Source organism: Schistocerca nitens, chromosome 3 (genome assembly GCF_023898315.1).
Source record: "Schistocerca nitens isolate TAMUIC-IGC-003100 chromosome 3, iqSchNite1.1, whole genome shotgun sequence".
NCBI classification, from domain to species: domain Eukaryota; kingdom Metazoa; phylum Arthropoda; class Insecta; order Orthoptera; family Acrididae; genus Schistocerca; species Schistocerca nitens.
In genome coordinates, this window is record NC_064616.1 from 729230924 (window position 1) to 729256880 (window position 25957).

Consider the following 25957-nt stretch of genomic DNA (forward strand, 5'->3'; position numbering starts at 1 on the left):
GTCTGAAGGATGTGAGAGTTCCTGCTTGTGGAAAAGGTTGTGTAGTGCTAAAGACTTAACGTAACTGGAAAACATAAATTATGTTTTCCAGAATAATATATGCACCAGGAATAAACCCATGGATGCTCATAACTGTAAGTAATGCCTTTAAGTCGAACTGACGATGTAAATAACTTTTGCCACATTCAGTGCTTACTTTTTCATTTTTCTGTTTCTCCACAGTTACACGACCCCGACAATGCTCCAAAATTCGTTAAAAGTGTCTACCATATGACGATGAGTCGCAAGGCGATTCGAGACAAGTCATGTTAAATAAAATCTACAGCATGACAAAAGGCGACTGGTTGCAGTTATTTCTGGAAATCTTTAAAAAATATTCCAATGTATATGCGAAGATGAATGGGATGCTCGCTGCTGGAAAACGTTCAATTGTTATAAAATATTACCGTATTCCTGCCGCACCAAATTAGAGTAAAAACTCGAGCTTTCGATGGGAACCACCGTCTTCTTCGTCAGGAGAAATTGACTGTCGTAACTATCTCTACCATAACGACGTATCGATGATGTAAGCCGATTATTCGTTATATTAGGTCATCATGGTAGCAATTACGACAGCCAGGTAGCGCCGACGGAGGTTGTCGTCAATAGCTCCAGAGTGTTTTCTAATTTTCCACAGCAAGAAGACGACAGTTAAAATTTTGTAAAATGATGTCGTCACGAGAAACTACGTTCCCAACGTTCAGCGTGTTCACACGCGAACGTTCGGAAACGGCATAGTCTTTCGACTATGGTCTTTGAACTCGGTAATATTTCAACTTCTTCAAAACTGAGCATTACCGACCACGAAAGCCTGAATTCTCTTATCAGATGAGTGCACTATCTCCCTCTCATAAATCTGAGGCTGCATGCTAGGCATAACATGCTAGCACCACATGCGAGCATTCGCGCTCTTTTCTGTAGTCCTTACACATTTCTTAGTATATGAGAATAGCTTTCTCAGTCAATTTCACTGATAAAATCTTCGCTAGTTATCGGTCGAGTGACGTCAAAGTTTCGATTATTTCTCTAAGGGTAATTTTCAGGCAAAGTCGTAACTTGAGGATACGTTGCTTCGGGAGGACGGCTGATAACCAGAGAAGAATTCATGAGTCAGATTTCCTAAGGAATTGAAAAATTATATTAATCATGGCTGCAGAACTTATTAACTGTTTATACTATGTAATCATGACAAAAAAAGGACAACCACATATTGTTGCTTATATGTCTATGTAATTTCGATAACAGGGCCTACCTGTACAGAAATTTCCCCGTCGGTTACTATGGGGTAATCCAATTTGGAGAAGTCCTGAAAACTGAAACAAAAAATGTTACGGGTCTTTGCGTTTTGTTTACTTTCCTAGAGAGCCATTGCTGACACGGATACCATACATCTTAGCGGTAATGTGGGTTAGAATATACTTCCAATGACGAAGAAATTTCACACGAAGCGGTCTTTGAACATCCCTAAAAATGGGCACAGAATTCCACTATGACAGCCGCAGAGATTCAGCAACTAGTTCTGTAAGCTTAATATCTAAAATAAATCAAAGGAGACACACGTAGAATGCCGAAGTTCTTGATATATCTGTTAAAGATTACGTATGCTTCCATTAATACGGTAGTGCGTTGTTTTGTTTGTATTATGTAGAACTTAAGTGGGTCATATGTGTATAGGTCACCATGCAACCATGATTTATAACAGCAGTTGTAGAATTCGTAATGATAGAATCATGCCTACGACAGTGAGTGGCCATTTATGGAGAGTTATTTGCGCGCTAAGTTTCATGTTTTAATTTTTTTTTCCTGAGTATAATATGTACTCCGCTCTGATATTTGCAGTTTACACAGTCATCTGACTTATACTGGATCAGTTTAAGTCTCCATCAAAGGAGCAACACAAGAGTGATACTGAAGGACTATTATTTGCTCTGCGTGCAGATTAGATATCGAATAAATGTTTCAGTTTATTCACCTACTCCTCGACCAGAACTCGAAACCTAATTCCGTCTATTTTTTCAGCTTTCGAGTTTCATACATTTTCATAACTGTCCCACGTCATAGAGACTATTGTTGAAGTCATTCACAATATTTTGTACATCGTAACAGCAAAGGAGGCGGATTTTAGGTTGCAGAGCCATTACTGTCCCTCAGATATCAGTTTGATGTTACACACTGGGGCACTAAAAATGTCGGGACCGTGGAAGCAGTTTCCAGAAATAACTTAACGGCGAACAATTTTTTAGGAGCTACAAGACTTTGAGTTGGGTGCTGTCCAAGAGTAAACATTTTTTTTTTTAAGTTCCGGAAGTCATCTTCGTCGTAATGCCTTTGGAACTCAACTGTATACTCGATATCAACGGTTTGCTATCTTGTTTCGGCTTCCGCAATTAATTTAATTCGCCTTTGCTATGTTTCTTTTTTTGTGGATGCATGTCACCTCGAGGTGACAAGTTGTAGATCTTCCAGTAATTGCTCGGCCTCTTTAGGTGAATATAGCAACTAATTATGGGCTCTTTCTCTTATTTACGACTCGAACAGAAATCTTGTGCTTAAACTTGTGTACGTGCGTAAGTCTGGACATAAAATTACGTTGTGCTTACACTAAGACAAAAATATTAAGAATTTCTCGGGATCGCTGAATTAGTAACGCAGAGGACCACAATGAAAAATATATACAGTTGTGAGACGTAAAATTTATGCTACCTATCCAGACAAATCTGTGTTCTTTCGTATGATCCAGCTTGGTATAGGAGCGTTTATGACGTCGTATATTCTGAAGGATGTCACGACATACTTTTGTAGGTGCGTTTAGCGGCATACGTGGATACTGCCTGAAAAATTTCTTGCAAATACATTTAGTAGTACAAAAGTAGTACCTTTAAACGTAATGCGTGGTGCGGCAGTTTTCTCGCAATTCACTGTTTGTGACGTCATAGACCTTCAACTATGATGGGTTGGTGGTACTTACCATCGCAACGGTTGTTGCCTTACAGTTTGGTGGGAATCGGTCCAGTGGTTTGGTTTAGGAAGAGGTGTGCTACACACACACACACGCACACACACACACACACACACACACAAATATATACACTGAAGAGCCAAAGAAACTGCTACACCTGCCTAATATCATGTAGGGCTCCCGTCAGCACGCAGAAGTGCCGCAACACGACGTGGCATGGACTCGACTCAAGTCTGAAGTAGAGCTGCAGGGAACTCACACCATGAATCCTGCATGGCTGTCCATAAATCCGTTAGAGTACGACGGGGTGGACATCTCTTCTGAACAGCACGTTTCAAGGCACCCCACAAATGCTCAATAATGTTCATGTCTGGGGAGTTTGGTGAATAGAGGAAGTGTTTAAGCTCACAAGAGTGTTCTTGGAGCCACTCTGTAGCATTTCTGGACTTGTGGGGTGTCGCATTGTCCTGCTGGAATTGCCCAAGTCCATCCGAAAGCACAATGGACATGAATGGATGCTAGTGATCAGACAGGATGCTTACGTACATGTCCCCCTGCCAGAGTTGTATCTAGACATATCAGGGGTCCAATATCACTCCAACTGCACACGCCCCACAACATTACACAGCCTCCACCAGCTCCAACAGCCGCTGCTGACACGCAGGGTCCATGGATTCATGAGGCTGTCTCCGTGCCCGTACACGTCCATCCGCTCGATACAATTTGAAACGAGACTCGTCCGACCAGGCAACATATTTCCAGTCATCAATAGTCCAATGTCGTTGCTGACGAGACCAGGCGAGACGTAAAGCTTTGTGGCATGCAGTCATCAAGAAGACACGAGTGGCCCTTCGGCTTCGAAAGCCCATATCGATGATGTTTCATTGAAGCACGTTGACATCTGTTGATGGCATAGCATTTAAATCTGCAGCAATTTGTGAAAGGGTTGCACTTCTGTCACGTCTAACGATTCTCTTCAGTTCTCGTTGGTCCCGTTCTTGTAGAATCTTTTTCCAGCCGCATCGATGTCGGAGACCTGATGTTTTACCGTATTCCTTATATTCACAGTGCACTCGTAATATGGCCGAACGGGAAAATCCCCACTTCATCGCTACCTCGGAGATGCTGTGTCGCTTCGCTCGTGCGCCAACTGTAACACCACGTTCAAACCCACTTAAATCTTGATAACCTGCCATTGTAGCAGCAGCAACCGATCTAACAACTGCGCCAGACACTTGTTGCCTTATGTAGGCGTTGCCAATCGCAGCGGCGTATTCTGCCTGTTTACATATGTCTGTATTTGAATACGCATTCCTATAGTAGTTTCTTTGGCGCTTCATCGTCTTAGACCCTATACGTGGATTACTTTTCACTGTACACTTGACCTAATACAAAATGTGGGAAGTTCCATGAGGATTTTCACGGAAGCCGGCCGGAGTGGCCGTGCGGTTCTAGGCGCTACAGTCTGGAGCCGAGCGACCGCTACGGTCGCAGGTTCGAATCCTGCCTCGGGCATGGATGTGTGTGATGTCCTTAGGTTGGTTAGGCTTAATTAGTTCTAAGTTCTAGGCGACTGATGACCTCAGAGGTTAAGTCGCATAGTGCTCATACCCATTTGAACCCATTTTTTGATTTTCACGGAAGATGCTGTTGTATACAGAGAAGTCGCAACGCTAGAAAATTGTAGCGAAATGTAGGAATGTATGCAGAGGACCGATGCTTCCATTTCACCTTCGACGTATACAAATGTAAGGTATTACGAATAAATTGGTGGAAGGACCCGTTAAGGTATGATTACATGATTAAAGAATAATCACTGGAAGCAGTCAAATCCGTTAAATATCTGCGAGAACGCGTACGGGGTGATTCATAGTGGTACGATCTCATGAAACTATTCTTAGGGAAGGCGAATGCTAGAGCGAGATTCATTGGTAAAATTATCACACAGAAAATCCACACACGAAGTAGGTAGCTTATAAAAATCCTTTAGACAGAAGCTGGAGTATTGCTCGAAAGACTGGGACTTTTAGGAGAAGGGTTGATGGAAGAAATAGAAGATATCCAAAGACGAACAGCGCTTTTCCTTACAGGTTTGTTTAGTAAGAGTGATAGTGTAGAAGAGATGCTCATACAATGCCAGTGCAGACCCTAGAAGTCAGGCGTTATGACAGACAGTGAGGTTACTGTTAAAATTCCGAGACCATATGTGCGTTCCTAGGAATGTCAGCTCTTGCGTGTATCTTACTACGAAGGTAATATTAGAAAGCTCAGATGGAGGCTTACCAACAGTCGCTCTTCCCAACACCATACGCAATTGGAACAGGAAAGGGAGAAGAGAGAGCTGTAACGAACTACCCCCCGGCACACACCGTAAGATGACTGGGTGTTGTGTGATGTCCTTAGGTTAGTTACGTTTAATTAGTTCTAAGTTCTAGGGGACTGATGACCATAGATGTTACGTCCCATAGTGCTCAGAGCCATTTGAACCATTTGAACACCGTAAGATGGCTTCCGGAGTATAGATGTAGATACGACTCTGGTGGTCGCAGTATTCTTGTATTCTTTTTTTTCCCAGTCGTGTTAGAGATGGACTCTGCGTTTGCTTGGTGTAGCTGCGCTCGGTGAGTGGTGCGCGGCGGTTGGCAGCACAACGGATGTCGCAGCGGTGGGCCGCAGAATACGGCGGCGACACGCGCCCCGCTTCCTGCTTCTAACCGCAGTCTGCGATCCCACGTATCGTGATCCGACCTTACCGATAACAGCAGCACACAATGGATTAAGGCACTGGATTCATACTTTGGAGAAGCGGAACTCAATTCTTCGTTCAAGCATTCCCATCTAGCTTTTCAGTACTGTTTTCCTAAAACATTTCAAAAAAAAAAAAAAAAAAACGCCAAATAGATCCTTCCAGAAGAGGACAGTTGATTTGCTTCCCATCCTTCACCAGTTGTGCTCGTACCAATTCTCTAATGACATCCGTGCTGACAGGATATTAAATTCTTTCTCTTGACGTCAAGAATTTAATAGAAAACAGAAGCTTAACTTTGCGGTGCTAAAGAAGCGATTCCCGTATCAGAACGTGCTGGTCTCTTGTTTTCGCTACAATTATGTATAAATGATGAACAGTCACGAGAAGACAGAAGCTATCAGGTTCTTTGCCTTCTACTTCTTTTTTCTCCTCCTCCTTTTTCTAATTAGCTGAAGCTGAAGGATTTCTTGACATGCGCCTTTCTCTTCGGCGCGTGTAACGGTAACTCGAGCGTGTCGCTTGTTTGCGCGAGTAATTAATCAGAGGATGGGTGGTTGGGAAACAACTCGATACTCGTCATTTGAATAGCAGTTTATTATATTTTCCTTGATCATTACGTGCTAAATTAATTTATTAACGAAGATCTCAGGTTCTCTCGATCATCTAAGTCTCGCCGAGATGCTCTTGGATGTCAAATGGTGACTTCTCATTTCCCAGAAGTACATCGTCCTTCGAGTATAAATATAAGTCTATACTCCTCAAGCCATATCACGTGTGTGACGGAGGGTAACATTGTCATTTTTCCCCACTCCTGGTCTCGTCGCGAGCTGTGCGCGGGGAAAACGATTGTTGGTGAGTCTGCGTGTGAGCTCGAATATCACTAATTTTAACTTCATGATCGTTTTGTGAGATATGCGTAGGAGGAATCAATATATTGGTTTACTCCTCTAGCAACGTACGCTCAGGGAATTGTAACAGTTAAACACTCCGTGATGCACAACGCTTGGGGCGGGGCATCATGCAAATGTGCGAATGTGGGGAGGAACAACCTTGTAGTCATCTCATGAAGTGCCGCTTTTGTCCGGGTTCGCGTACAAGGTTGAAACAGGCACTGACTAAAAGCAATGCCATCAATGCAGCTAAATACTGCTCATAACATTTTATAAATATTGTATATGGCGTAAATTTGATTATATCTGTTTATGTTCTGTGAGGTGCTTTAACCCTCGTAACATCAAATAGTGGTGGTGGGGGGGTTACTTTGAGTCCACAATTCGAAAATATTGTAACCTAGCTTTTTTTAATTTTGAAAAAAGTGTGTATTGTTTTTACCGAATTCGTCTACCAGATTCCATAAATGCTTTAAAATTTTGACTTAAACTTAACCCAAAAATTGAAGCCTTAGTAGCAGGTGCCACTTTTCCCAAAGAATGCCATATTTAGTATTTTCAAGTCCAGAACGTTACCTACACACCAGTATCTCTGTAAAAAGTATTTTGTGAGTGAAACTCAACAACAGTTAACGAGTTTTGCATTTTAACTTTTTTATTTTTTACTGTGGGCATAAAGTATCCCACCGTTGATAGTACACGTTACTGAAAGTGCAATAATATTCCTAAGAGTGTGCTAAAAGATATTTTCAGGTTCTGATATCTACTTACACATTAGAATTTCACATGAAGTGCTTTATGGAAAAGACATTGGTACTGCTAGGGTTAATAGCCTTCGGTTTTTATTTATTTGTTTATAAATTGGAGTTTATTAATTTGTCTATGTATATTTCATATTCTTTATATTTAATATCTGTTTTGTTTGGTACTTCTGACACGAATAAAGGAGAAAAACGCCTCTGATGTTGGATGAGCATCTCGGAAACACTTTCGTGATTACTGAATGAACTTGTACGAAACGCGCTGCTGTTTTGGATATGCTCTATTTCCTCTATCAGTGCTGTCTGGGAGGAGTCGCAGATTGACGAACAATACTCGAGTATCGGTCGAAGGAGGATTTTGTAGGCTACATCCTTCGTAGATGGACTGCGCTTCCTGAGCATTCTTCCAGTAAATCTCTCTTGCCTCTGCCTTTCCTACAGTTAGTTCTAGGTGGCCGTTCAATGTGCTTATTACGTTTGGCGGAGTATCTAATCGATTTTCAGTAGTAATATAAATGCGCAATGGTCTTATTCCATATGCTGCGTGACACTACTTGCTCATAGACTGAAAAAGAACGTCTCATCTTTACATACTGCCGAAGTCTGATAAACTATGGTGTTTAATGTCATATGCCTGAAAGTCGGATGACCATCTCATACTATGTCTTTCATTTTGAATGCAAGGGATTCAATATCACATGCATGAGTGTTTTTATTTTCCTGCTAAGGAAACTTTACTATTCACATTTCAGCAAAGTTGAAAAGATCGCATTCTGCTAAGAGCCGTCGATGTGAACCATCACGTCACGGGGAGCTTGCGGGAGAGATAAACTTGCCATCTGCTCGTTCTCAGACACTACGGCAACGAAGTAAGTCGCAATATCCGGTAGCGGTTACGGGGAAGTCGACCAGAATGCAGTCATTCCCGCCCTACTATCATCCAGGACACATGGTTGTAACAGAGTTTCTGGAGTGGTGACATCAGTTCTCGGTGTCATGAATCGGCTGAATCCACCAGTACGACAACTGTTGACAATACACAGAAAACACAGAAGACAGAGCACAGAGAAACGCAGTCTACAAGAGACTGCAACTTATTAGAAACGATGTTTGGAAGCTATAAATGAGTTTCAATATTTATTGCTTTTCTACATACATAAGTAATTCGCAGATCGAAATGGAGAAGTAGTGAACCTCCAAGAAAGATATGATGGGGGACTATATTGTGTCATTGTAGAAAATGTGAAGAAAGGCACGGAAACATTGCATGTTAACTACAAAACCGGTATTTCAGTTGGAAAACGGAAGTATGATAGATGTTATAGCTCTAGCTGGGCGTAACGAGATTAAAGCTGAACGACGCCGTGAATGCAGCCATATAGCCTAGTTCATAATCCAATGTTTAAAAATTTAATTTAGAAGTATACATAGTCACTCATGATGCTTAAACAGTAACGTTACTCCTTTACTCCTCCAACTCATACTTACGTCACGAACACACCCATAGTAATTTTGAACATGTATCGCTTCGTACTATGACTTATTTTATATTCCTGACATTCACATGATGGGGGTGATCTATAGTATAAGGACTCCGGGAAACTCCAAACAACCAAGGTCGCTAGTAAAATATTTATCTAGATGACTGGTTTCTGTAAGACTATATGTTATCGTCTACGGATCTTCAACTTTAGAATTCATACAATCTCCACCATCTGCGATCTGTATAGTGTCATATCACAAATGTATGTATAAGAATCATGGAACATAGTGGATTTCGGCATGTCAAAATTAAAATAACTGCATATACAGAACATAAAAGTCTGTATTCAGCTGTCGTATGATCATGAACATTGGCGGTCGGCGCATTAATTTTATATTTTGTGTATACAGTTATTTTAATTATGACGTGTCGGCATCCATTGTTTTCCAGAATTCTTACACATTCATTTGTGATATGACGCGAAACAAGGTGCAGATGGCGGAGATTGGATGAACTGTGAAGTTGAAGATCCAGAGATAGAAACAGTCTTACCGAAACCGGTCATCCAAATAAATACTTTACTAGTGACCTTGGCTGTTAGGATTTTTCCGGAGTTCATTATAAAGTATTTGTTTATAGTGTCTCATTGTATATTGTAGTGACTGTATGGTGTGTAAGCACGAAAGGGAAATTAAATGCGTAGGTTACGCTTAACGTGACGTAATACGTAATGTGACGAGCAACCTTTCCGAACAAGAGATATTTAGTATATTCAGGAAGACTCAGGTTCAAATTTCCGTCCATCATCCATGTTTCCCTTGTATGTGATTTTCTCAAAGCATACGGATATCGAGATCCTTCCTTTGAAAGGTATGGTCGATTTCCTTCAGTATTTTTGGGTCTCAGACTTCCATGATCCAATTGCCCAAACGTGAAACCCTGTCCTTCGTTCCGTCTGGCGTAAGTTCTCTCGGTTAAGAGGTATCCTGAAATGAAATTACATTAGGAAAAATACGTAGCTCTCTGTGAGTGCTGTTCGCTCAAGTCGCAAGTTACGTGTGCATTTACTGACTCAGCGGACATGTGGAATCGTACATTAGGTAAGTATTGCAGTGCTACAGCCAGCCAGCAGCAAACAATGCTGTAGTCAGCAACGGTGTACTCACTACGTCAGGCTGAACGACGTCACAGTGTGTGGCAAATCGACCTCTTCCATTTGTGTCCACTGTCCCGTTGTACACACGTCTAACGATGCAACAAGCCTTGAGTACGTTCGACAGGCACAAAAGAATAAAGTCAACAACCTAATTAGGTGTTGTGGGAAAATCAAACCAAATTAGGTGTAGAAATTAACATAAAGTTGATCATTGTTTCCCAGTGCAACACTTGTTTGAACTTACAACTGAAACAAAGTAATGGAAGATACCCCCAGAATATTTAATAGCTCAGCGTTATCTGATCCTCCTCCTGTGAGTGCTGCATTGAGAGACGCGTAAATCACCTCTTCCGCCAGAACGTTCTACGACGTATCTATAAACGACACGATTACTACATGACTGCACTGATGTAATAATTAGTGTACAAGCCTTCTTGAAGTCAAATAATACTACATGGTATAGATGTTTTTATGATTTCTAAAAAAAAAAAATCAGTATAGCTCTGATGGTAGAGCACTTGCCCGCGAAAGACAAAGGACCCGAGTTCGAGTGTCGGTCCGGCGTACAGTTTAATCTGCCAGGAAGTTTCAAAATCAATATAAGTAAAACGCAGACATTTATTGATTCTACGAGAGGACTATCCCATTGTCATTTGCCTATGAAACGCAGTGTACATGGCATTAACGTTAATCACGATTAAGCCGGCCAGTGTAGCCGAGCGGTTCTAGGCGCGTCAGTCTGGAACCGCGCGACCGCTACGGTCGCTAGTTCGAATCCTGCCTCGGGCATGAATGTGTGTGATGTAGTTAGGTTTAAGTAGTCCTAAGTTCTAGGGGACTGATGACCACAGATGTTAAGTCCCATAGTGCTCAGAGCCATTTGAACCATTTTTTTTGACTGATGACCTCAGATGTTAAGTCCCATAGTGCTCAGAGCCATTTGAACCATGACGATTAAAACTGTATGAACAGGCAATTTTTCACGTTGGCCTGTGAAACCAATCATTTTCTGTCAAACACACCGAAGGCCAGGAAATGTTGAAAAGTTCCATCGACAGACACGGATTTCCATTGTTAAGGACAAGATTAGAAAATGAAATATAATTTTAGTAAAGGCAACTGAAAGTTATACAACAGAAAAAAATTAACTAACTGGGGTATAGATCTTAATATTGGAGATCTACACACGGTTTGTACACACGGTTGTATGTACATGATCGATAGTTTTATCACGCACAAAATTTTTGCGCGTGTGTTTGAGCTTTACATGGCATCGTCAAAATATTCAAAGCGAATACCGTAATAATTCCTTGTAATAGGCCATGCTAGACGCCTACCCCTCCCCATCCACTGCTTGAGTCTGCAGCTCGTGGTCTCGCAGTCGCGTTCTCGCTTCCCCAGCACGGGGTCCCGGGTTCGATTCCCGGCGGGGTCAGGGATTTTCACCTACCTTGAGATGACTGGGTGTTTGTGTTGTCCTCATCACTTCATCATCATTCATGAAAGTAGCGAGTTTGGACTGTGCAAAGGTTGGGAATTTGTACGGGCTCTAATAACCGCGCAGTTGAGCGCCCCACAAACCAAACAACAACATTATCATCATCATCCAATGGTTGAAACTCGTTAAATGAAGTAAATTCTTATACTATATGATTATTTCGATTTCGTGTCTATTCGGGCGTACAAATAATAGCCTTTTCATTTTTGCCTCTCAAACTTGAAAACCATATCAAGGAATTAACATAAATTCTTCACTAATTGTCTTAACTGTATTTGACACTTCACTCACGGGGTGGGGGCAACAAGTAGAGGTAGCTAATGACATAGCGTTAGACCTTTGAAACAAGCAACACGTTTTATTTTATTTTGTTTTATTTTCAGAGCAGTAGTTCACACTTTGTTCTCTTTGACCAGACCTGGCAACGATTCCCGATTTTCTAATTACGAATGCTTAGGCTTCAACACTCGGAGGGCGAGATAAGTCGCAGATTAACTTCTCCGAATTGTTAACCATGTCTACAAAAGATTCTATATTGGCGAAACGTTCACATGGATGACAAGTCAACCAATAAAGTCATGCCCTTACATTCCTTGTGGACATTCCGTGAGTTAAACTTAGAAGACGAAACAGCTGCGTTTGTTGTAGCACCACGAGAGCGTTTCAGCTATTTCGATCGCGGTGTCCACGCATTTAACAGTTTTGCTTTCCCTGCGAATGCACACTTATGCGGTACTGTTAGGTCAGTACTTCCGGGCATTGTTCTCGTCTTGACTGTGTCCTCTTATTTGTGTACCCATCACTAAATCTGGTACCTTCGCTGCCGCAGATCCCATACAACAGTCGCCTTTGCAGCTTATAGCCTAATGAATTGGAAAAACTCTAAGTTTCAAGCGCGACCCTTGTGGTTAGCTATTTAATTACTGTAGCTTAATACAGCTTTTTATTTCATTTACGTAGCTGACAATAAAGCGGGTTATCACTGCAACCAGTAGCCTACTTTTCAGAATCGTGGGGGTCCTGAAATACCTGGAATTTGTCATTAACGTGAGGATTATTTTGTAATAATTTTGCCGCACTTTTAATTTTTATTTTCATCCTATTCTCCAGGATTTCAACTTTTATTAAACTCTCACGAGTCTGAATCTCTTTCTAACCAGGATTCTACAAAATTACAGAACTCGGTACAAAAAAAGTCATTCTGTTCGTTAGTGAGATTTACGAATAGTACATTCGTCAGCAGGTGAATTACTCTTCGGCACGATGCGCGTGTCTCACATAAGCGTGTTGAATATCTGAGCATCGACATTTCAGTGGAAGCCACTTGCCTCTGGTGCGAGTGTGATTAAAACCCTGCACCTCTCCCCTGAATGCAGTCAAGACGTAATCGCCATTGTGCCGTTTCGATTGCTGAGACGTTTGCATTGAAACACTATTTTGTAAACAGTTTCTCGTTACAACATCAGTGTGAAGTCACCGTTGGGATTACAGACTAAACCTGTCGCTTGCCACATGTACGACCGACATACGAACACAAGAGGACATCGACCTGGATATAATCCACTTAATTCCTTTAAATCTCTGCATCTTCTTATTAGAAGCAGAAGCAATAAAGATAGAGAAGCATGTGCAGTAACACGCAGATTCTGGAATTCATTATATTTTTTTTTCGCCTGGTAAGGCTAGTTTTGTTGTTTTGCACAAGCGTTTTAAATAACCGCAGTAGCGGGTTGCAGTGCAAGTACTGTCAGAGAGCTTCCAATTCTGTTGTTGTTTTTTTTTTTTTCAGCGTATGCCATTGAGTCGCATTCGTAAGAGCCTCGGTATAACAAGAGATGTACAAAAATATGGAAACACCATAAGCACAACACATAACCATGCCTTGTACGCTGTAGGAAAATCATTAGCATTTAAAACAGCTTCCAGTCGTCACTGAATGAATAAATAAATGTCCTGTATGGTTTTCAAGGGAACCGTGTACCATTCTTCCCGGAAAATAGTGGCAAGTTCACAAAACCAGCCTGGACGATACGTGCTGTTTGAACAGGGGCACTGTCATCCTGAGGTACGGTATCACCGTTGGGGAACAGACATTGTACCTTGAGATGCACCTTATGAGCCAAAATGGTCGCATAATCTTTCGTAGTAGTGCGACCTTCCAGAGTAACCATGGTGCCCATGGAAAACCACGGCATGGCTGCCCAAATCATCACCGAATCCCTGCCATGTTTAACTCTTGGGACGTAAACTCGGCCAGAAGTTGGAAACAGTATGAAACAAATGACATTCTTCCATTGCTCCATAGTTCTGGTTTTATGGCTTCGGCACCATGTTTCCCTGTTTCGGGCATTTGCATCACTATGAGTGGCTTTGTAATTCCGCTTACCCATCGATTCCCTGTTTCTGAAGCTCCCCTCGTGTTGTTTTGGTGCTGACAGGGTTCGCAAATAAATGATTCAGCTAAGCAGTGACTGTTGTAGCTATCGCCCTCTTATTTTCCTCATAGTTATTTTCAGTGACTGTCCGTCACGACAACTCAACGCACACTTACGTCCGCGTTGTGACGTGATGCGTTCATAATTACACAGAACACTGCTCCGACCCCGACTGACACTTGCAACGTACTGATTATATTGCACAGGCGCCGTTCGTGGTCAAATACAACAGCGCAAAGTCCCCTAGACTTAGAACTACTTAAACCTAAGGACATCACACACATCCATGCCCGAGGCAGGATTTGAACCTGCGACCGTAGCAGCAGCGCGGTTTCGGACTGAAGCGCCTAGAACCGATCGGCCACAGAGGCCGGCACAACAGCGCAACTTGCAGGCTTGGCTCGCACCTTCATTTATGTTCAAGCATGCTTTTCTCGCTGTGAGTACATATTTTTGTCCATCACGCGTAGGTCTTAACAAGCACCACTGTTCCCATTAATTTTTGATTCTTAAGTATACAACCAACAGTCCCAGTCCCTTGCACCGACTGTATGTGATCCGCGACAAAATTATTTCTTTGCGCTTTTAATTTCCTTCGATCTTCTTGTAACCGTAAATGAGAAATTTCACACGTTTCCTTCGGAGAACTTATACTAATCTTACTTTATGAAAATCGCTATAAAGCGTCCATTGAACGCTTATTGCGGCACTTACCAATATGCGATTGTCCAACACACACTGTCATTACTTGCTTTCCAGCCCCACCTGTGTCTCCAGTTAGCGTGTCTGGATTTTCACAGATCTATACAGAGCTGTTATGGACATTGTCAAACGGTGATTGTGTGTGTGTGTGTGTGTGTGTGTGTGTGTGTGTGTGTGTTACCTTCTTTCAGATTGTAAAAAGGCAGCGTTCAGAGCATAGCCTGCCCGTTTGTGGAAACTCCCCATGACGTATGCTTCATTATCCTTTGAACACAACGCTTGATGTCCCGTCACCTGGCAACTCATGCCACAAATTACACTAAGTTATTCTTTCAAAGTTTAACGTACCATCTACAGCAAAATCTATATGGACAAAGCTAGTTCTGCAGAGTGCTATAGTTATGTAACAATCGATCGCAGCCTCCCTTAAATACCTGTTGCGGCGCCAACCATTAGGGATGCGATACCTGAATTGTGGGATATATATTAAATCTCTTACCTTAGCACGAATATCAGAGTCACAATAAATATGTTGATTGTCCAGTGTCCTCCGGTAGCCGTGCAGCAAGAAAGAACATCTGAAGGGACACGGATAAAGAGCATTATAGCGCTCGTCCAGTCAATCCTTGGTTGCTGTTTTATAAATATGGGTCTAATTCAACTTCAGCTTTCATTTTAGCTCCTGAACTCTGGACACTTCATTCCTCTCACATCACTCTCTTGAATCTGCTGCAATTCTGAGTATAACAGTTGCTGAAACTTAAAGAGTTGAAGGCAGTTAAAACTGTGTCGGCACATTGCTCGATATAAAGCTTCTCTTGACCAACGCAGATTCTTTTTTTATTTATTCTATTCTGTGTTTTTGCTTCACGATGTTTCAGGCTATAAACAGAAGGCGGAAATAGCTGTTGAAGCTTTTCTCCACCAGTGAATGCGGAACTGGTATTTCTGAAGCTGACGTGGATGAAACCACAACCTTCCCGTTCACCATCATTGCCTAGCCCCGAACTGGCAACTCTAACGTTTAAACTTAGGTATTTTGTTGACTTTAACAGCTATGATTGATTCCCTCGCCTCTATCCCAGACTCGACCCGTTTGCCTCTCTAGTATCTCCTCCTCCCATCTACTGATGTTTTTCGTACGCACCCAAGAAACGTCTACAAAAGCGATAGGACTTTGCAGCAATATGTATCTGAACTCCTCTCCCTGTATAATGTGCTCCATGAATTACACTTAAGCAGAATTTATAACGGCAAAACACACAGTAACATCGAACATGATGAGCGCAATAGAATCGTATAGAGGAGGAAATGGACTTACATACCGGTCCAACTTGCCTACGAAGCTGATATCGATAATTACCAAGAACTCTAGTTTGTAATTTTAGGCTAAAAAAAAGCCAAGAACGTTTTATTCAGAGATGCCGTCGCGAGGAACGTGTTTCTGATATTGTAAATTAGTTTTGGGTAGACTCTGTAAAAATATTCCACGCAGATGACAATACGAACTCTTCAATAAAGCAATGGCCCATTTCTTGCTCCATACATATCAGAGTTGAGTAAATACCAAAATTCTAATCATCTCACTGTTCAAGGAGCGTCAAAATATTAAAACGTTAAAACAGTACACACTAGCACATGTTGTGTACTGACGGTATGAACATATTTGAAGTATATCCATGTTTTTTATTTACGGAGCAATTCGTAAGATGCTGGTTGGAGATTATACACCTGCCACATTTCCAACGCCTCTTTTCCTTCAGAAATGTCCCAGGGAAATTATTTCTCAGGACATAATTTGCTTAGATAATCACCGGTATTCTTACGCCGATATATATGCCTGACTTCAGACATGAATGAAGTATGTGAAGCAGTCATCAAACGGAATGGTAACTGAACATGAGCGTAAACTAGTAGCCATACTGCTGTAGTAGGTGATCTGCCTGTGTCCTTTCCTGTCCTGAGAACCAGCACGCACTTTCAGTGTGGAGATATACTATGTGATCAAAAGTATCCGGACACCCCCAAAAACATACGTTTTTCATATTAGATGCATTGTGCTGCCACCTACTGCCAGGTACTCCATATCAGCGTCCTCGGTAGTCATTAGACGTCGGTGGTATGATTGCCTCATTGCTCACGGCGATTTTGCCTTATCAGCATACCGACTCTGGATTGTACGGCCTTCTAACGGAAACGTTTTGGTTGCCCTCATAATTACCACATTTTAAGGATAGCCGAACCCGTGCTAGGTAGGGTCAACGCTAAGGAGAAGAAATATATTAAAGCACTGTATATGTTTTGTCATTATTAAAATCCTAGGTATTCATGTAGCGTTCAAAGTGAAGGTAACGGCAAGTTACAAAAAAATGGTTCAAATGGCTTCGAGCACTATGGGACTTAACTTCTGAGGTCATCAGTCCCCTAGAACTTAGAACTACTTAAACCTAACTAACCTAAAGACATCACAAACATCCATGCCCGAGGCAGGATTCGAACCTGCGACCGTAGCGGTCGCGCGGTTCCAGACTGTAGCGCCTAGAACCGCTTTTTTTTTAATCTCATTTTGTTCGTTAGTGTTCGTTTCAATTGTTCGTGGCGGACGTCACCTGAAGCCCGTTGAAGTTCGTTATTGATCCATTCACTCAGTTTTTTTATTACAGAGGGCAGCTAACCCTTTGACCAAACACGCTGAGCTACCGTGCCGGCAGAACCGCTCGGCCACCTCGGCCAGCGGCAAGTTACATTTGGAGGGAATGGGGAGGGGTGAGACGGCAACTAGCTGTGAACCCCCCCCCCCTCAAAATTTAACCCTAGATTCCCCCAAGACAGATAAACCTCACAGATAAACCTTTCTTGGAAGCCCTAGTGCAGCAGACACCTTTATACATGTATAAATAATAAGGCTAATAGAACAATAATAAAAAGCTTTGGGCGATTTTAAACACGTCGCCGAAATGAGCACGCTGAAACCGGCAACGAAGTCCGTGACATCTTGGTTTGATTGCGAACTTCTGAGTTCACAGTTTTTAAGAGATGTTCTAACTAGCTGAAACTAATAATTTACACCAGAAGAGTGTCTGATTGCGAAGTGTGGTTATCTTTCGGTCGTGAGTACAACTTTATAAAAGCGGTTGTGTGTAAAAAATCACTATATCTTTTTTCACATTAGTCACTTGGGATCGAAATAGTTCTAGACATATGGGCTGCTAGGCCGCATAGTGGAGCACGCATATGGCCGCATTAAGGTGATATGCTGGAGCGATATATCTATGAGGTGTCACACCCGGCGAGATTGGAGCCGCGGGACGCTGTCCAAAGTGGGCCGCTACTCTACGCTGCGTATCGCGTGGCGGATGTATATGAGATTGCCTGCAAAGATAACGCGCCGCCCGGAACGCACGCAAGCGGTACTCGTTTTCTCACATTTCAGACTTCTCATTCTGCTTCAGTAGCGTGGGAGCTGTTACAAATCCGTTGTTAATTCGTTCATAACCACAGAGAAGTCAGAGATTTTTGGTCTGTTCACGAAAGAAATACCTTATGATCTCTGACTCACGGATGCAGTTTCATCCCGATTCGCTGTATCTTTTTTGTGTGACATACTTTCAGAAGCGTGTAGATGCGTGTACACACACACACACACACACACACACACACACACACACACACAGAGGGGGTGGCGGGTGATTTTTCAAATATGTTTCATCTTCGCTGTCTCTATTGGGAGGGAGAGAGATGAGAGGACGCCTACAAAACCTCCAGAGTTTAGTTGCTACTGTATATATAAGCTACTTTCACGTAGATTTTTTGACCATAATGACAGGTAAAACGATACAATAACTGCGGAACTACTATTTAAGGTGACGCATTCCATCTTCTCTATCAAATCCCATGGATCTATTACCGTTCCGAAGAGCATGCTATTTCAGATACATTTTAGATGGTTTCCATCTCGCGTAAGAACCGCAAGAAAAAATGGAGAGTAGGTCTCGTACAGACGCACACAGGCAACCACTGGAGACACAGGTATCGTCAGGAATGCCCCAGGAAGTGTGACAGATCCGTTCTTGTTTTCCATATAATAAACGACCTGACAAATAGGATGAGCAACAATCTGCGACTGTTTGCTGATGACACTGTAGTCTACGCGAAAATTTCGCCGTTGGTTGGCTGTAGGAGTGCAGAATATGACTTGGACAAAATTTCTATTTGCTGTAATGAAAGGAAGCTTACTCTAAACGTGGAAGATTGTAGATTAATGCAGGTAGTACATACAACCCGGTAATGTTCAAATGCAGTATTAGTAGCGTGCTTCTTGACAGAGACAAGTTGATTAAATGTCTAGACGTGACGTTGCAAAGAGGCATCAAATGGATAGAGCATGTAAAGTCGGTTGGAAGGAAGACGAATTGTAGACTTCGGTTTACTGGGAGAGTTTTAGGGAAATGAAGCTCTTTCGTAAAGGAGGATCCGTAAGACACACTTAGGTGAGAACATTATTTAGTACTGCTCCTTCGTTTGGGATCCTTACCAGGAATACAGGGAAGCAATTGAGAAGCATGCTACTAGATTCTTTCTCGTATGTTCGATCAGAAAGAGAGTATTACGAAAATGCCCCATGATGTATTATGGGAATTCCAGGAGAGAAGGAGACTTCCTTTTGGCGAAACACTATTGAGAAAATTCAGAGAACCAGCATTTGCGACAGACTGCAGAACGATCCTATTGCCACCAACATACATCTCGCGTAAGGACCGCAAAGACAAGAGAAATCACGGCCCGCACGGAATCACAAGGACAGTGGCTTTTCCCTCGCTCCATTTCCGAGTGGGACAGTAATGGAATGACTAGTAATAGTACTAGTTACCGTCAACCATGTACCGTATTATGACATACGGAGTATATATGTACATATAGATGTACATCGTTGTTCCTTGCCGTATTTGGGAGTAGAACAGGAAGGAAATGACTAGCAATGGTAGTAAGTACCCTCCGACGTTCACTGTGTATGTGCACTACTTGGCATAAAAATTGAATCACACAGAAGGTAAGGAGGAAACAATATTAAACTTCACTGGTCCAGAGAGTGTATGCGATGTTACTGCAGTGATTACAAAAGCCGGCCGCGGTGGTCTCGCGGTTCTAGGCGCTCAGCCCGGAACCACGCGAATGCTACGGTCGCAGGTTCGAATCCTGCCTCGGGCATGGATGTGTGTGATGTCCTTAGGTTAGTTAGGTTTAATTAGTTCTAAGTTCTAGGCGACTGATGAGCTCAGAAGTTAAGTCGCATAGTGCTCAGAGCCATTTTTTTTTTTTTATGAGGACGCAAGACGCCCATGACATATGATTGTACCGTTAGAGTTCCCTCAGTCACTTCAAGCCGTGACTGAAATGGTACCTGATGGTCCCCACACCAGGAGTAACACAACTATGCCTCCCGAAAATTAGACCTCTCACAGTCGTACTAGCCGACCATGGTCATTCGGGGTTGTGCAGAACAGTGATTCGTCGCTGAACTTGGTGAAACGCCATTCATCAGCAGTCCATGCTTCCCGGCCGCGGCAGCACTCTAAACGCAGCCGTTTGTGTTGTGATGCTAACGACAGCCTACGCATGGGTCGGTGGTACCCTAGTCCGGCCGCTGCTAGCCTCCGTCCAATGGTGCTGGATCACGCAGAATGTTTTAGGGAGCCCATTACGTGTACTCGGATGGCTCGCCCAGAACGATTAGCTTGGTACACAATACGGCTGTCCTCCCTTGTGGTGCACAGACATGGTCGACCGGAATTTCTTGACGACGGGTATCCTGCTCTCACGTCCCCAGTCCAACGTCGAGCCCCTGTACGAAGTTACATTGACATCCGACCATGTCTTGTGCTTGTGTTATGTGGTGCGGGGATTGTACGTTTTCCGAATACAATGACCTGTACGTGAACGGGTCGTTTGACTCTAACCTTCCTTCCGTAAACTGTCACGGAGTCACGAGCGATGCGCATTGAACCGAGCTTCATCACTGAAGCTGTCAGCGGTCGTGGCATCGAGGGGACTGCATCGTGCACCGGACAGCGACGTCCTGTCAGCAGACGATGGCAGCCGGTGCCGTGCTGAGATGAAATGAGACGAGGAGGAGGAAGGGAGAGAGCGGCCGCTCAGGGCCAGGATTTGGGAGCGAGCGCGCCGCGGCGATGCATTCCGACCTCGTTGCCGCTTACGTAACCGCTGACAGCCCGCCTGCCTTGAGCAAGCTACCGAGGAGCATGTAGGTTGCAATTGGCAAACCGTTTGTTTTGATTAGGTCTTGCGACTATGGCAACCTCCTTCTGCAGAATCTGCGATGTGGGTCAACCGTGGCGACCACTTTCTCAGGCCTTGGTGCGCGCTGCTGAATCACGCGCCGCCCGCTCCTGCCGCCTCTTCCTCGTTCTTCTTTTTGTTCCGGACCGACCCGTGCCACGTGGACTGCCACCGGCTGGCCTAGCTCCTCCTCTGTTGCTTCATATCAACATCACGAACACCAACACTTCCAGGTCCCTTCTCCCTCCTCCCCTTAAGGTCGCAGTTCGTAGTAATAGACGGCAAATCATCGAGTAAAACTGAAGTGATATCAGGTGTTACCCAGGGAAGCGTCCTGGGACCTCTGCTGTTCCTGATCTATATAAATGACCTGGGTGACAATCTGAGCAGTTCTCTTAGGTTGTTCGCAGATGATGCTGTAATTTACCGTATAGTAAGGTCATCCGAAGACCAGTATCAGTTGCAAAGCGATTTAGAAAATATTGCTGTATGGTGTGGCAGGTGGCAGTTGACGCTAAATAACGAAAAGTGTGAGGTGATCCACATGAGTTCCAAAAGAAATCCGTTGGAATTTGATTACTCGATAAATAGTACAATTCTCAAGGCTGTCAATTCAACTAAGTACCTGGGTGTTAAAATTACGAACAACTTCAGTTGGAAAGACCACATAGATAATATTGTGGGGAAGGCGAGCCAAAGGTTGCGTTTTATTGGCAGGACAGTTAGAAGATGCAACAAGTCCACTAAAGAGGCAGCTTACACTACACTCGTTCGTCCTCTGTTAGAATATTGCTGCGCGGTGTGGGATCCTTACCAGGTGGGATTGACGGAGGACATCGAAAGGGTGCAAAAAAGGGCAGCTCGTTTCGTATTATCACGTAATATGGGAGAGAGTGTGGCAGATACGATACGCGAGTTGGGATGGAAGTCATTAAAGCAAAGACGTTTTTCGTCGCGGCGAGATCTATTTACGAAATTTCAGTCACCAACTTTCTCTTCCGAATGCGAAAATATTTTGTTGAGCCCAACCTACATAGGTAGGAATCATCATCAAAATAAAATAAGAGAAATCAGAGCTCGAACAGAAAGGTTTAGGTGTTAGTTTTTCCCGCGCGCTGTTCGGGAGTGGAATGGTAGAGAGATAGTATGATTGTGGTTCGATGAACCCTCTGCCAAGCACTTAAATGTGAATTGCAGAGTAACCATGTAGATGTAGATGTAAATTCTGTAGGAGTTCTGACACTGAGCTCAATTAGGGTAAATTTTCCAGCAATTTCAAACTCAAGTCATCGATTGGGTTGTTACCGATAACCGATCCAAATTCCAGCTCTGTTTGGTTACACTAGTCAACAAATTTAAACTTTTAGACTGCATCGGGATTGTAAATCGATGGATTTACGTAATTCTGGGGTGCTGAATTGACTGGTAACATCAGTTTTTCTCTATTACATCACATTTAATAGATACCCAGCAGAATCAAAAACGGTACTGATCGGCATTGATAGCCGGCCAGTGTGGCCGAGCGGTTCTAGGCGCTACAGTCTGGAACCGCGCGACCGCTACGGTCGCAGGTTCGAATCCTGCCTCGGGCATGGATGTGTGTGATGTCCTTAGGTTAGTTAGGTTTAAGTAGCTCTAAGTTCTAGGGGACTGATGACCTTAGAAGTTAAGTCCCGTAGTCCTCAGAGCCATTTTTGAGCCATTGATAGATTTAAAACAAACAAGAAATACATAATCAGAACTTTAGAATTCAATACTATGTAATACGAATAAGGGCCATGACGCCAATAGAAGGTCTAAATTAGTTCACAGCGTATTTTCAACGTTAATCTTCTTTGGTATTAGGAAAATGTGAGAACAATACTCTTCTTTTGTTTGCTGTTTCTTTGTCACACCTGTCATCAAATGACGATTTGTAGACGTTTTAGCACTCTTGCGCAAAAAAGGTAACATCAAACTACGGAAAAAATGGAATGATAGCCCTTAAAAACTTAAAAATCTTACCTCCTGGAGCATTTTGAAATGTTGATTCTGATTCTACTCACCAAAATATATGATTGTTGATACATTACATCCCAGGGAGAAGGTGTGGTTTAGCGTTCCAACAGCAGTGGGATTACGAAAACTGTCGTTCAGGGGCCGTTGTAGAATCTGCTTTGGATGATTTTCGGGGCTGACAGCAAATCAAAATTTCGCTGTCCACCCTGAAATTTCAAAGAGAATGTTCGGAACACAGATCCAGCATTCTCCTCCTGTCCCCATACGCTCACTTTTCTTCTGTCACGGTTCTTAGAGAATCAATACGGCGCTCCAGAAAAATACAAGAAGAATCTAGCAGCTTTTTTTTTTTTTTTTTTTTTTTTTTTTTTTTTTTTTTATAGAAATGCTGAAGATTAGATGTACAGATCTTATATCTAAAAATGTACTCTGCTGAATCGAAGTGAAGCAAAAAGAAATTTATGTCACAACTTGACTAAAACAAGGGCTCATTGATGGGGTGCAGCCTGAGCCATCAATGCAACGACAGTTTGGTAATTTAGGAATGTATGTGCGTGTGTCGGACGGGAGGGAGGGGTGGGGGGTTGAGTAGTCGAAGAGGCTTACCGCGCGGGCTGGAGGCACGGTTAGAGACGCCATGTCACGGGTTGCGGGACCCCTCCCGCCGGAGGTTCGAATCCTACCTCAGGCATGGTTGTGTGTGTTGTTCTTAGCATAAGTTAGTTTAGGAATTCACACACGTTTGATTTTGAACGAAGGGGCTTGCACAGCGTGAGAAGTGTCGTATCAGACTCAGTCCTTTTAAGTTTGTTGTGAAGCTAAACATTGTTTCGCTTGCATAACAAACAAATGAAAGTACTTAACGTAAACATATGCGGTATTTCAGTAGTAATGAAGACCGATTTGAAAATGAAAGGTGAAACTGAAAGCATCAGTAAGGTTCGCAAGTAAACTGTTCTCTAACCACGACTCCAAGCTCAGTTCAAGACTCGCACGTGACAGCAGAGAAGATCACTAACCTGCAAGGTCTGTCCCATCCACCTCGCCATTCCCCATTCCTCTCACTCCTCACTCCATTCTTTGTGTTCTGCGACATGGAACGAGCAGTGTGCTGACCTGCACTTCAATTTGGAAAAGCAAACGACACTGTAATCGAGGCGTCCCCACATGACTACATTTATGCCGTCTCCATTATTTCAACTACGTACTCTTCACGAGCGAAGCTGGGTTCACTCGTAACATGGGCTTTAATTACCACAACCGTCAGATATTAATCCTGAAGCAATGCATGTACTGCCCCAGCAGCGCTTCTGCCGGCCGGTGTGACCGAGCGGTTCTAGGCGCTTCAGTCTGGAACCGCGCGACCGCTACGGTCGCAGGTTCGAATCCTGCCTCGGGCATGGATGTGTGTGATGTCCTTAGGTTAGTTAGGTTTAAGTAGTTCTAAGTTCTAGGGGACTGATGACCTCAGATGTTAAGTCCCATAGTGATCAGATCCATTTGAACCCCAGCAGCGCTTCTCGTCTAGTGCCTAGTTAGGACTATCCGGTGACAGGGTAATTGCTCCATTTCAAATATTTTCCGCTGCAACTACACACAGACTGCTGGTTTATATATAACGAGTAGCTCCCCGCCACCACCGATTCTTTAAAGAATCGAGCTCCCAGGTGAAAAACAGCTTCAGCCGTCTGATAACCCTAAAAATGAGTTAATGTGTTAAATATTTCACCTAAAGCACGTAAAACCTTCATGTCCAGAGATGCAAAACTCTAACTGTGTTGATGTTATTAGTTCCGAATTATTCACCCATAGGCAAATGAAAGTTTAGAAAAATTAGTAATTATTTTTAAAGTTTGTTGGAAGTTGCAAAGTGCTCTTATTCCGTAATACTAGATGAATATAAACTCGATAATTTGCTCGCCGTAAGTTACGTTCCCTCAGGACATATACACAGTTTCAAATGGTTCAAATGGCTCTGAGCACTATGGGACTTAACAGCTGTGGTCATCAGTCCCCTAGAACTTAGAACTACTTAAACCTAACTAACCTAAGGACATCACACACATCCATGCCTGAGGCAGGATTCGAACCTGCGACCGTAGCAGTCGCGCGGTTCCGGACTGCGCGCCTAGAACCGCGAGACCACCGCGGCCGGCTATACACAGTTTCGAACTGCCTATACGGTAGATACAAAGTATAAAGCAATGGAACTGCCAAAGTTCTTACATGTAAACGAAATACTCGAATAAGATAAATTTGTACATTGTTGCCTGCTGTCAACATTAAAACGACTATTATATCACAGAAACTGAGAGAATACTCAGAAAAATGGAAATAAGTAATGTGAATATATTGCATTGTGTTATGGAAGTTATCGTACGCATCGTGGTAGTTACATAATCAAATGTTTCTCACGTGTTTTTTTCCGTTGCTGTACATAGTGCTTGATGACGGTAAAGGTTTTTGTTTCATCAACATCTTTCGGTGATTCTGACATTAGAGTATTTTTTAGAATTAAATTGATTGTGACTGCTACAGCGTTTATTTTCTTAGCGTCATAATTGAAAGCAGCCGTTGAGTTCTCAGTCGGTTTACGGCTCTCGTTATTGCGTTGATTGGTCGGAGTTTGCAGAACTGCGGCGACGCGGGAAACCAAACTCAGCGCTCAATCGTCGTCTGTTTCACCGCCGCTTCATCATACGGCTTCCTCGCCGAGGCCACGTTTGCCCTCGCAGACGGGGAAAGTTTATCCCGCCAGTTACCACTCCTTAAGTTAGCGCCCATTGTGCGCTCGCGTTTTGCGTGGCTCTATATTTGCCCGGCGCCCAGGAAGTGCTGTGACTGAAGGGTTTCCGCTTAAAGCGGTATGTAAGCTGAATGAAACCTATAGTGGCAGCTTTAGACACGAACAGGAATATTGCGGCAGACTGCGCGCCTTTGTCGTCGACGTTCCCTGAAAGCGCATTACGACATACTGTTCCCTAAACCAG

The 25957-nt window shown here is 43.1% G+C and overlaps 1 protein-coding gene across 5 annotated transcripts in view; it reads left to right on the forward strand.

The window, feature by feature from the left end:
- The window catches only part of LOC126248704 (ecdysone-induced protein 74EF-like), a 737945-nt gene that overhangs the window by 566613 nt on the left and 145375 nt on the right, over positions 1 to 25957 (forward strand). The window lies entirely within an intron of this gene.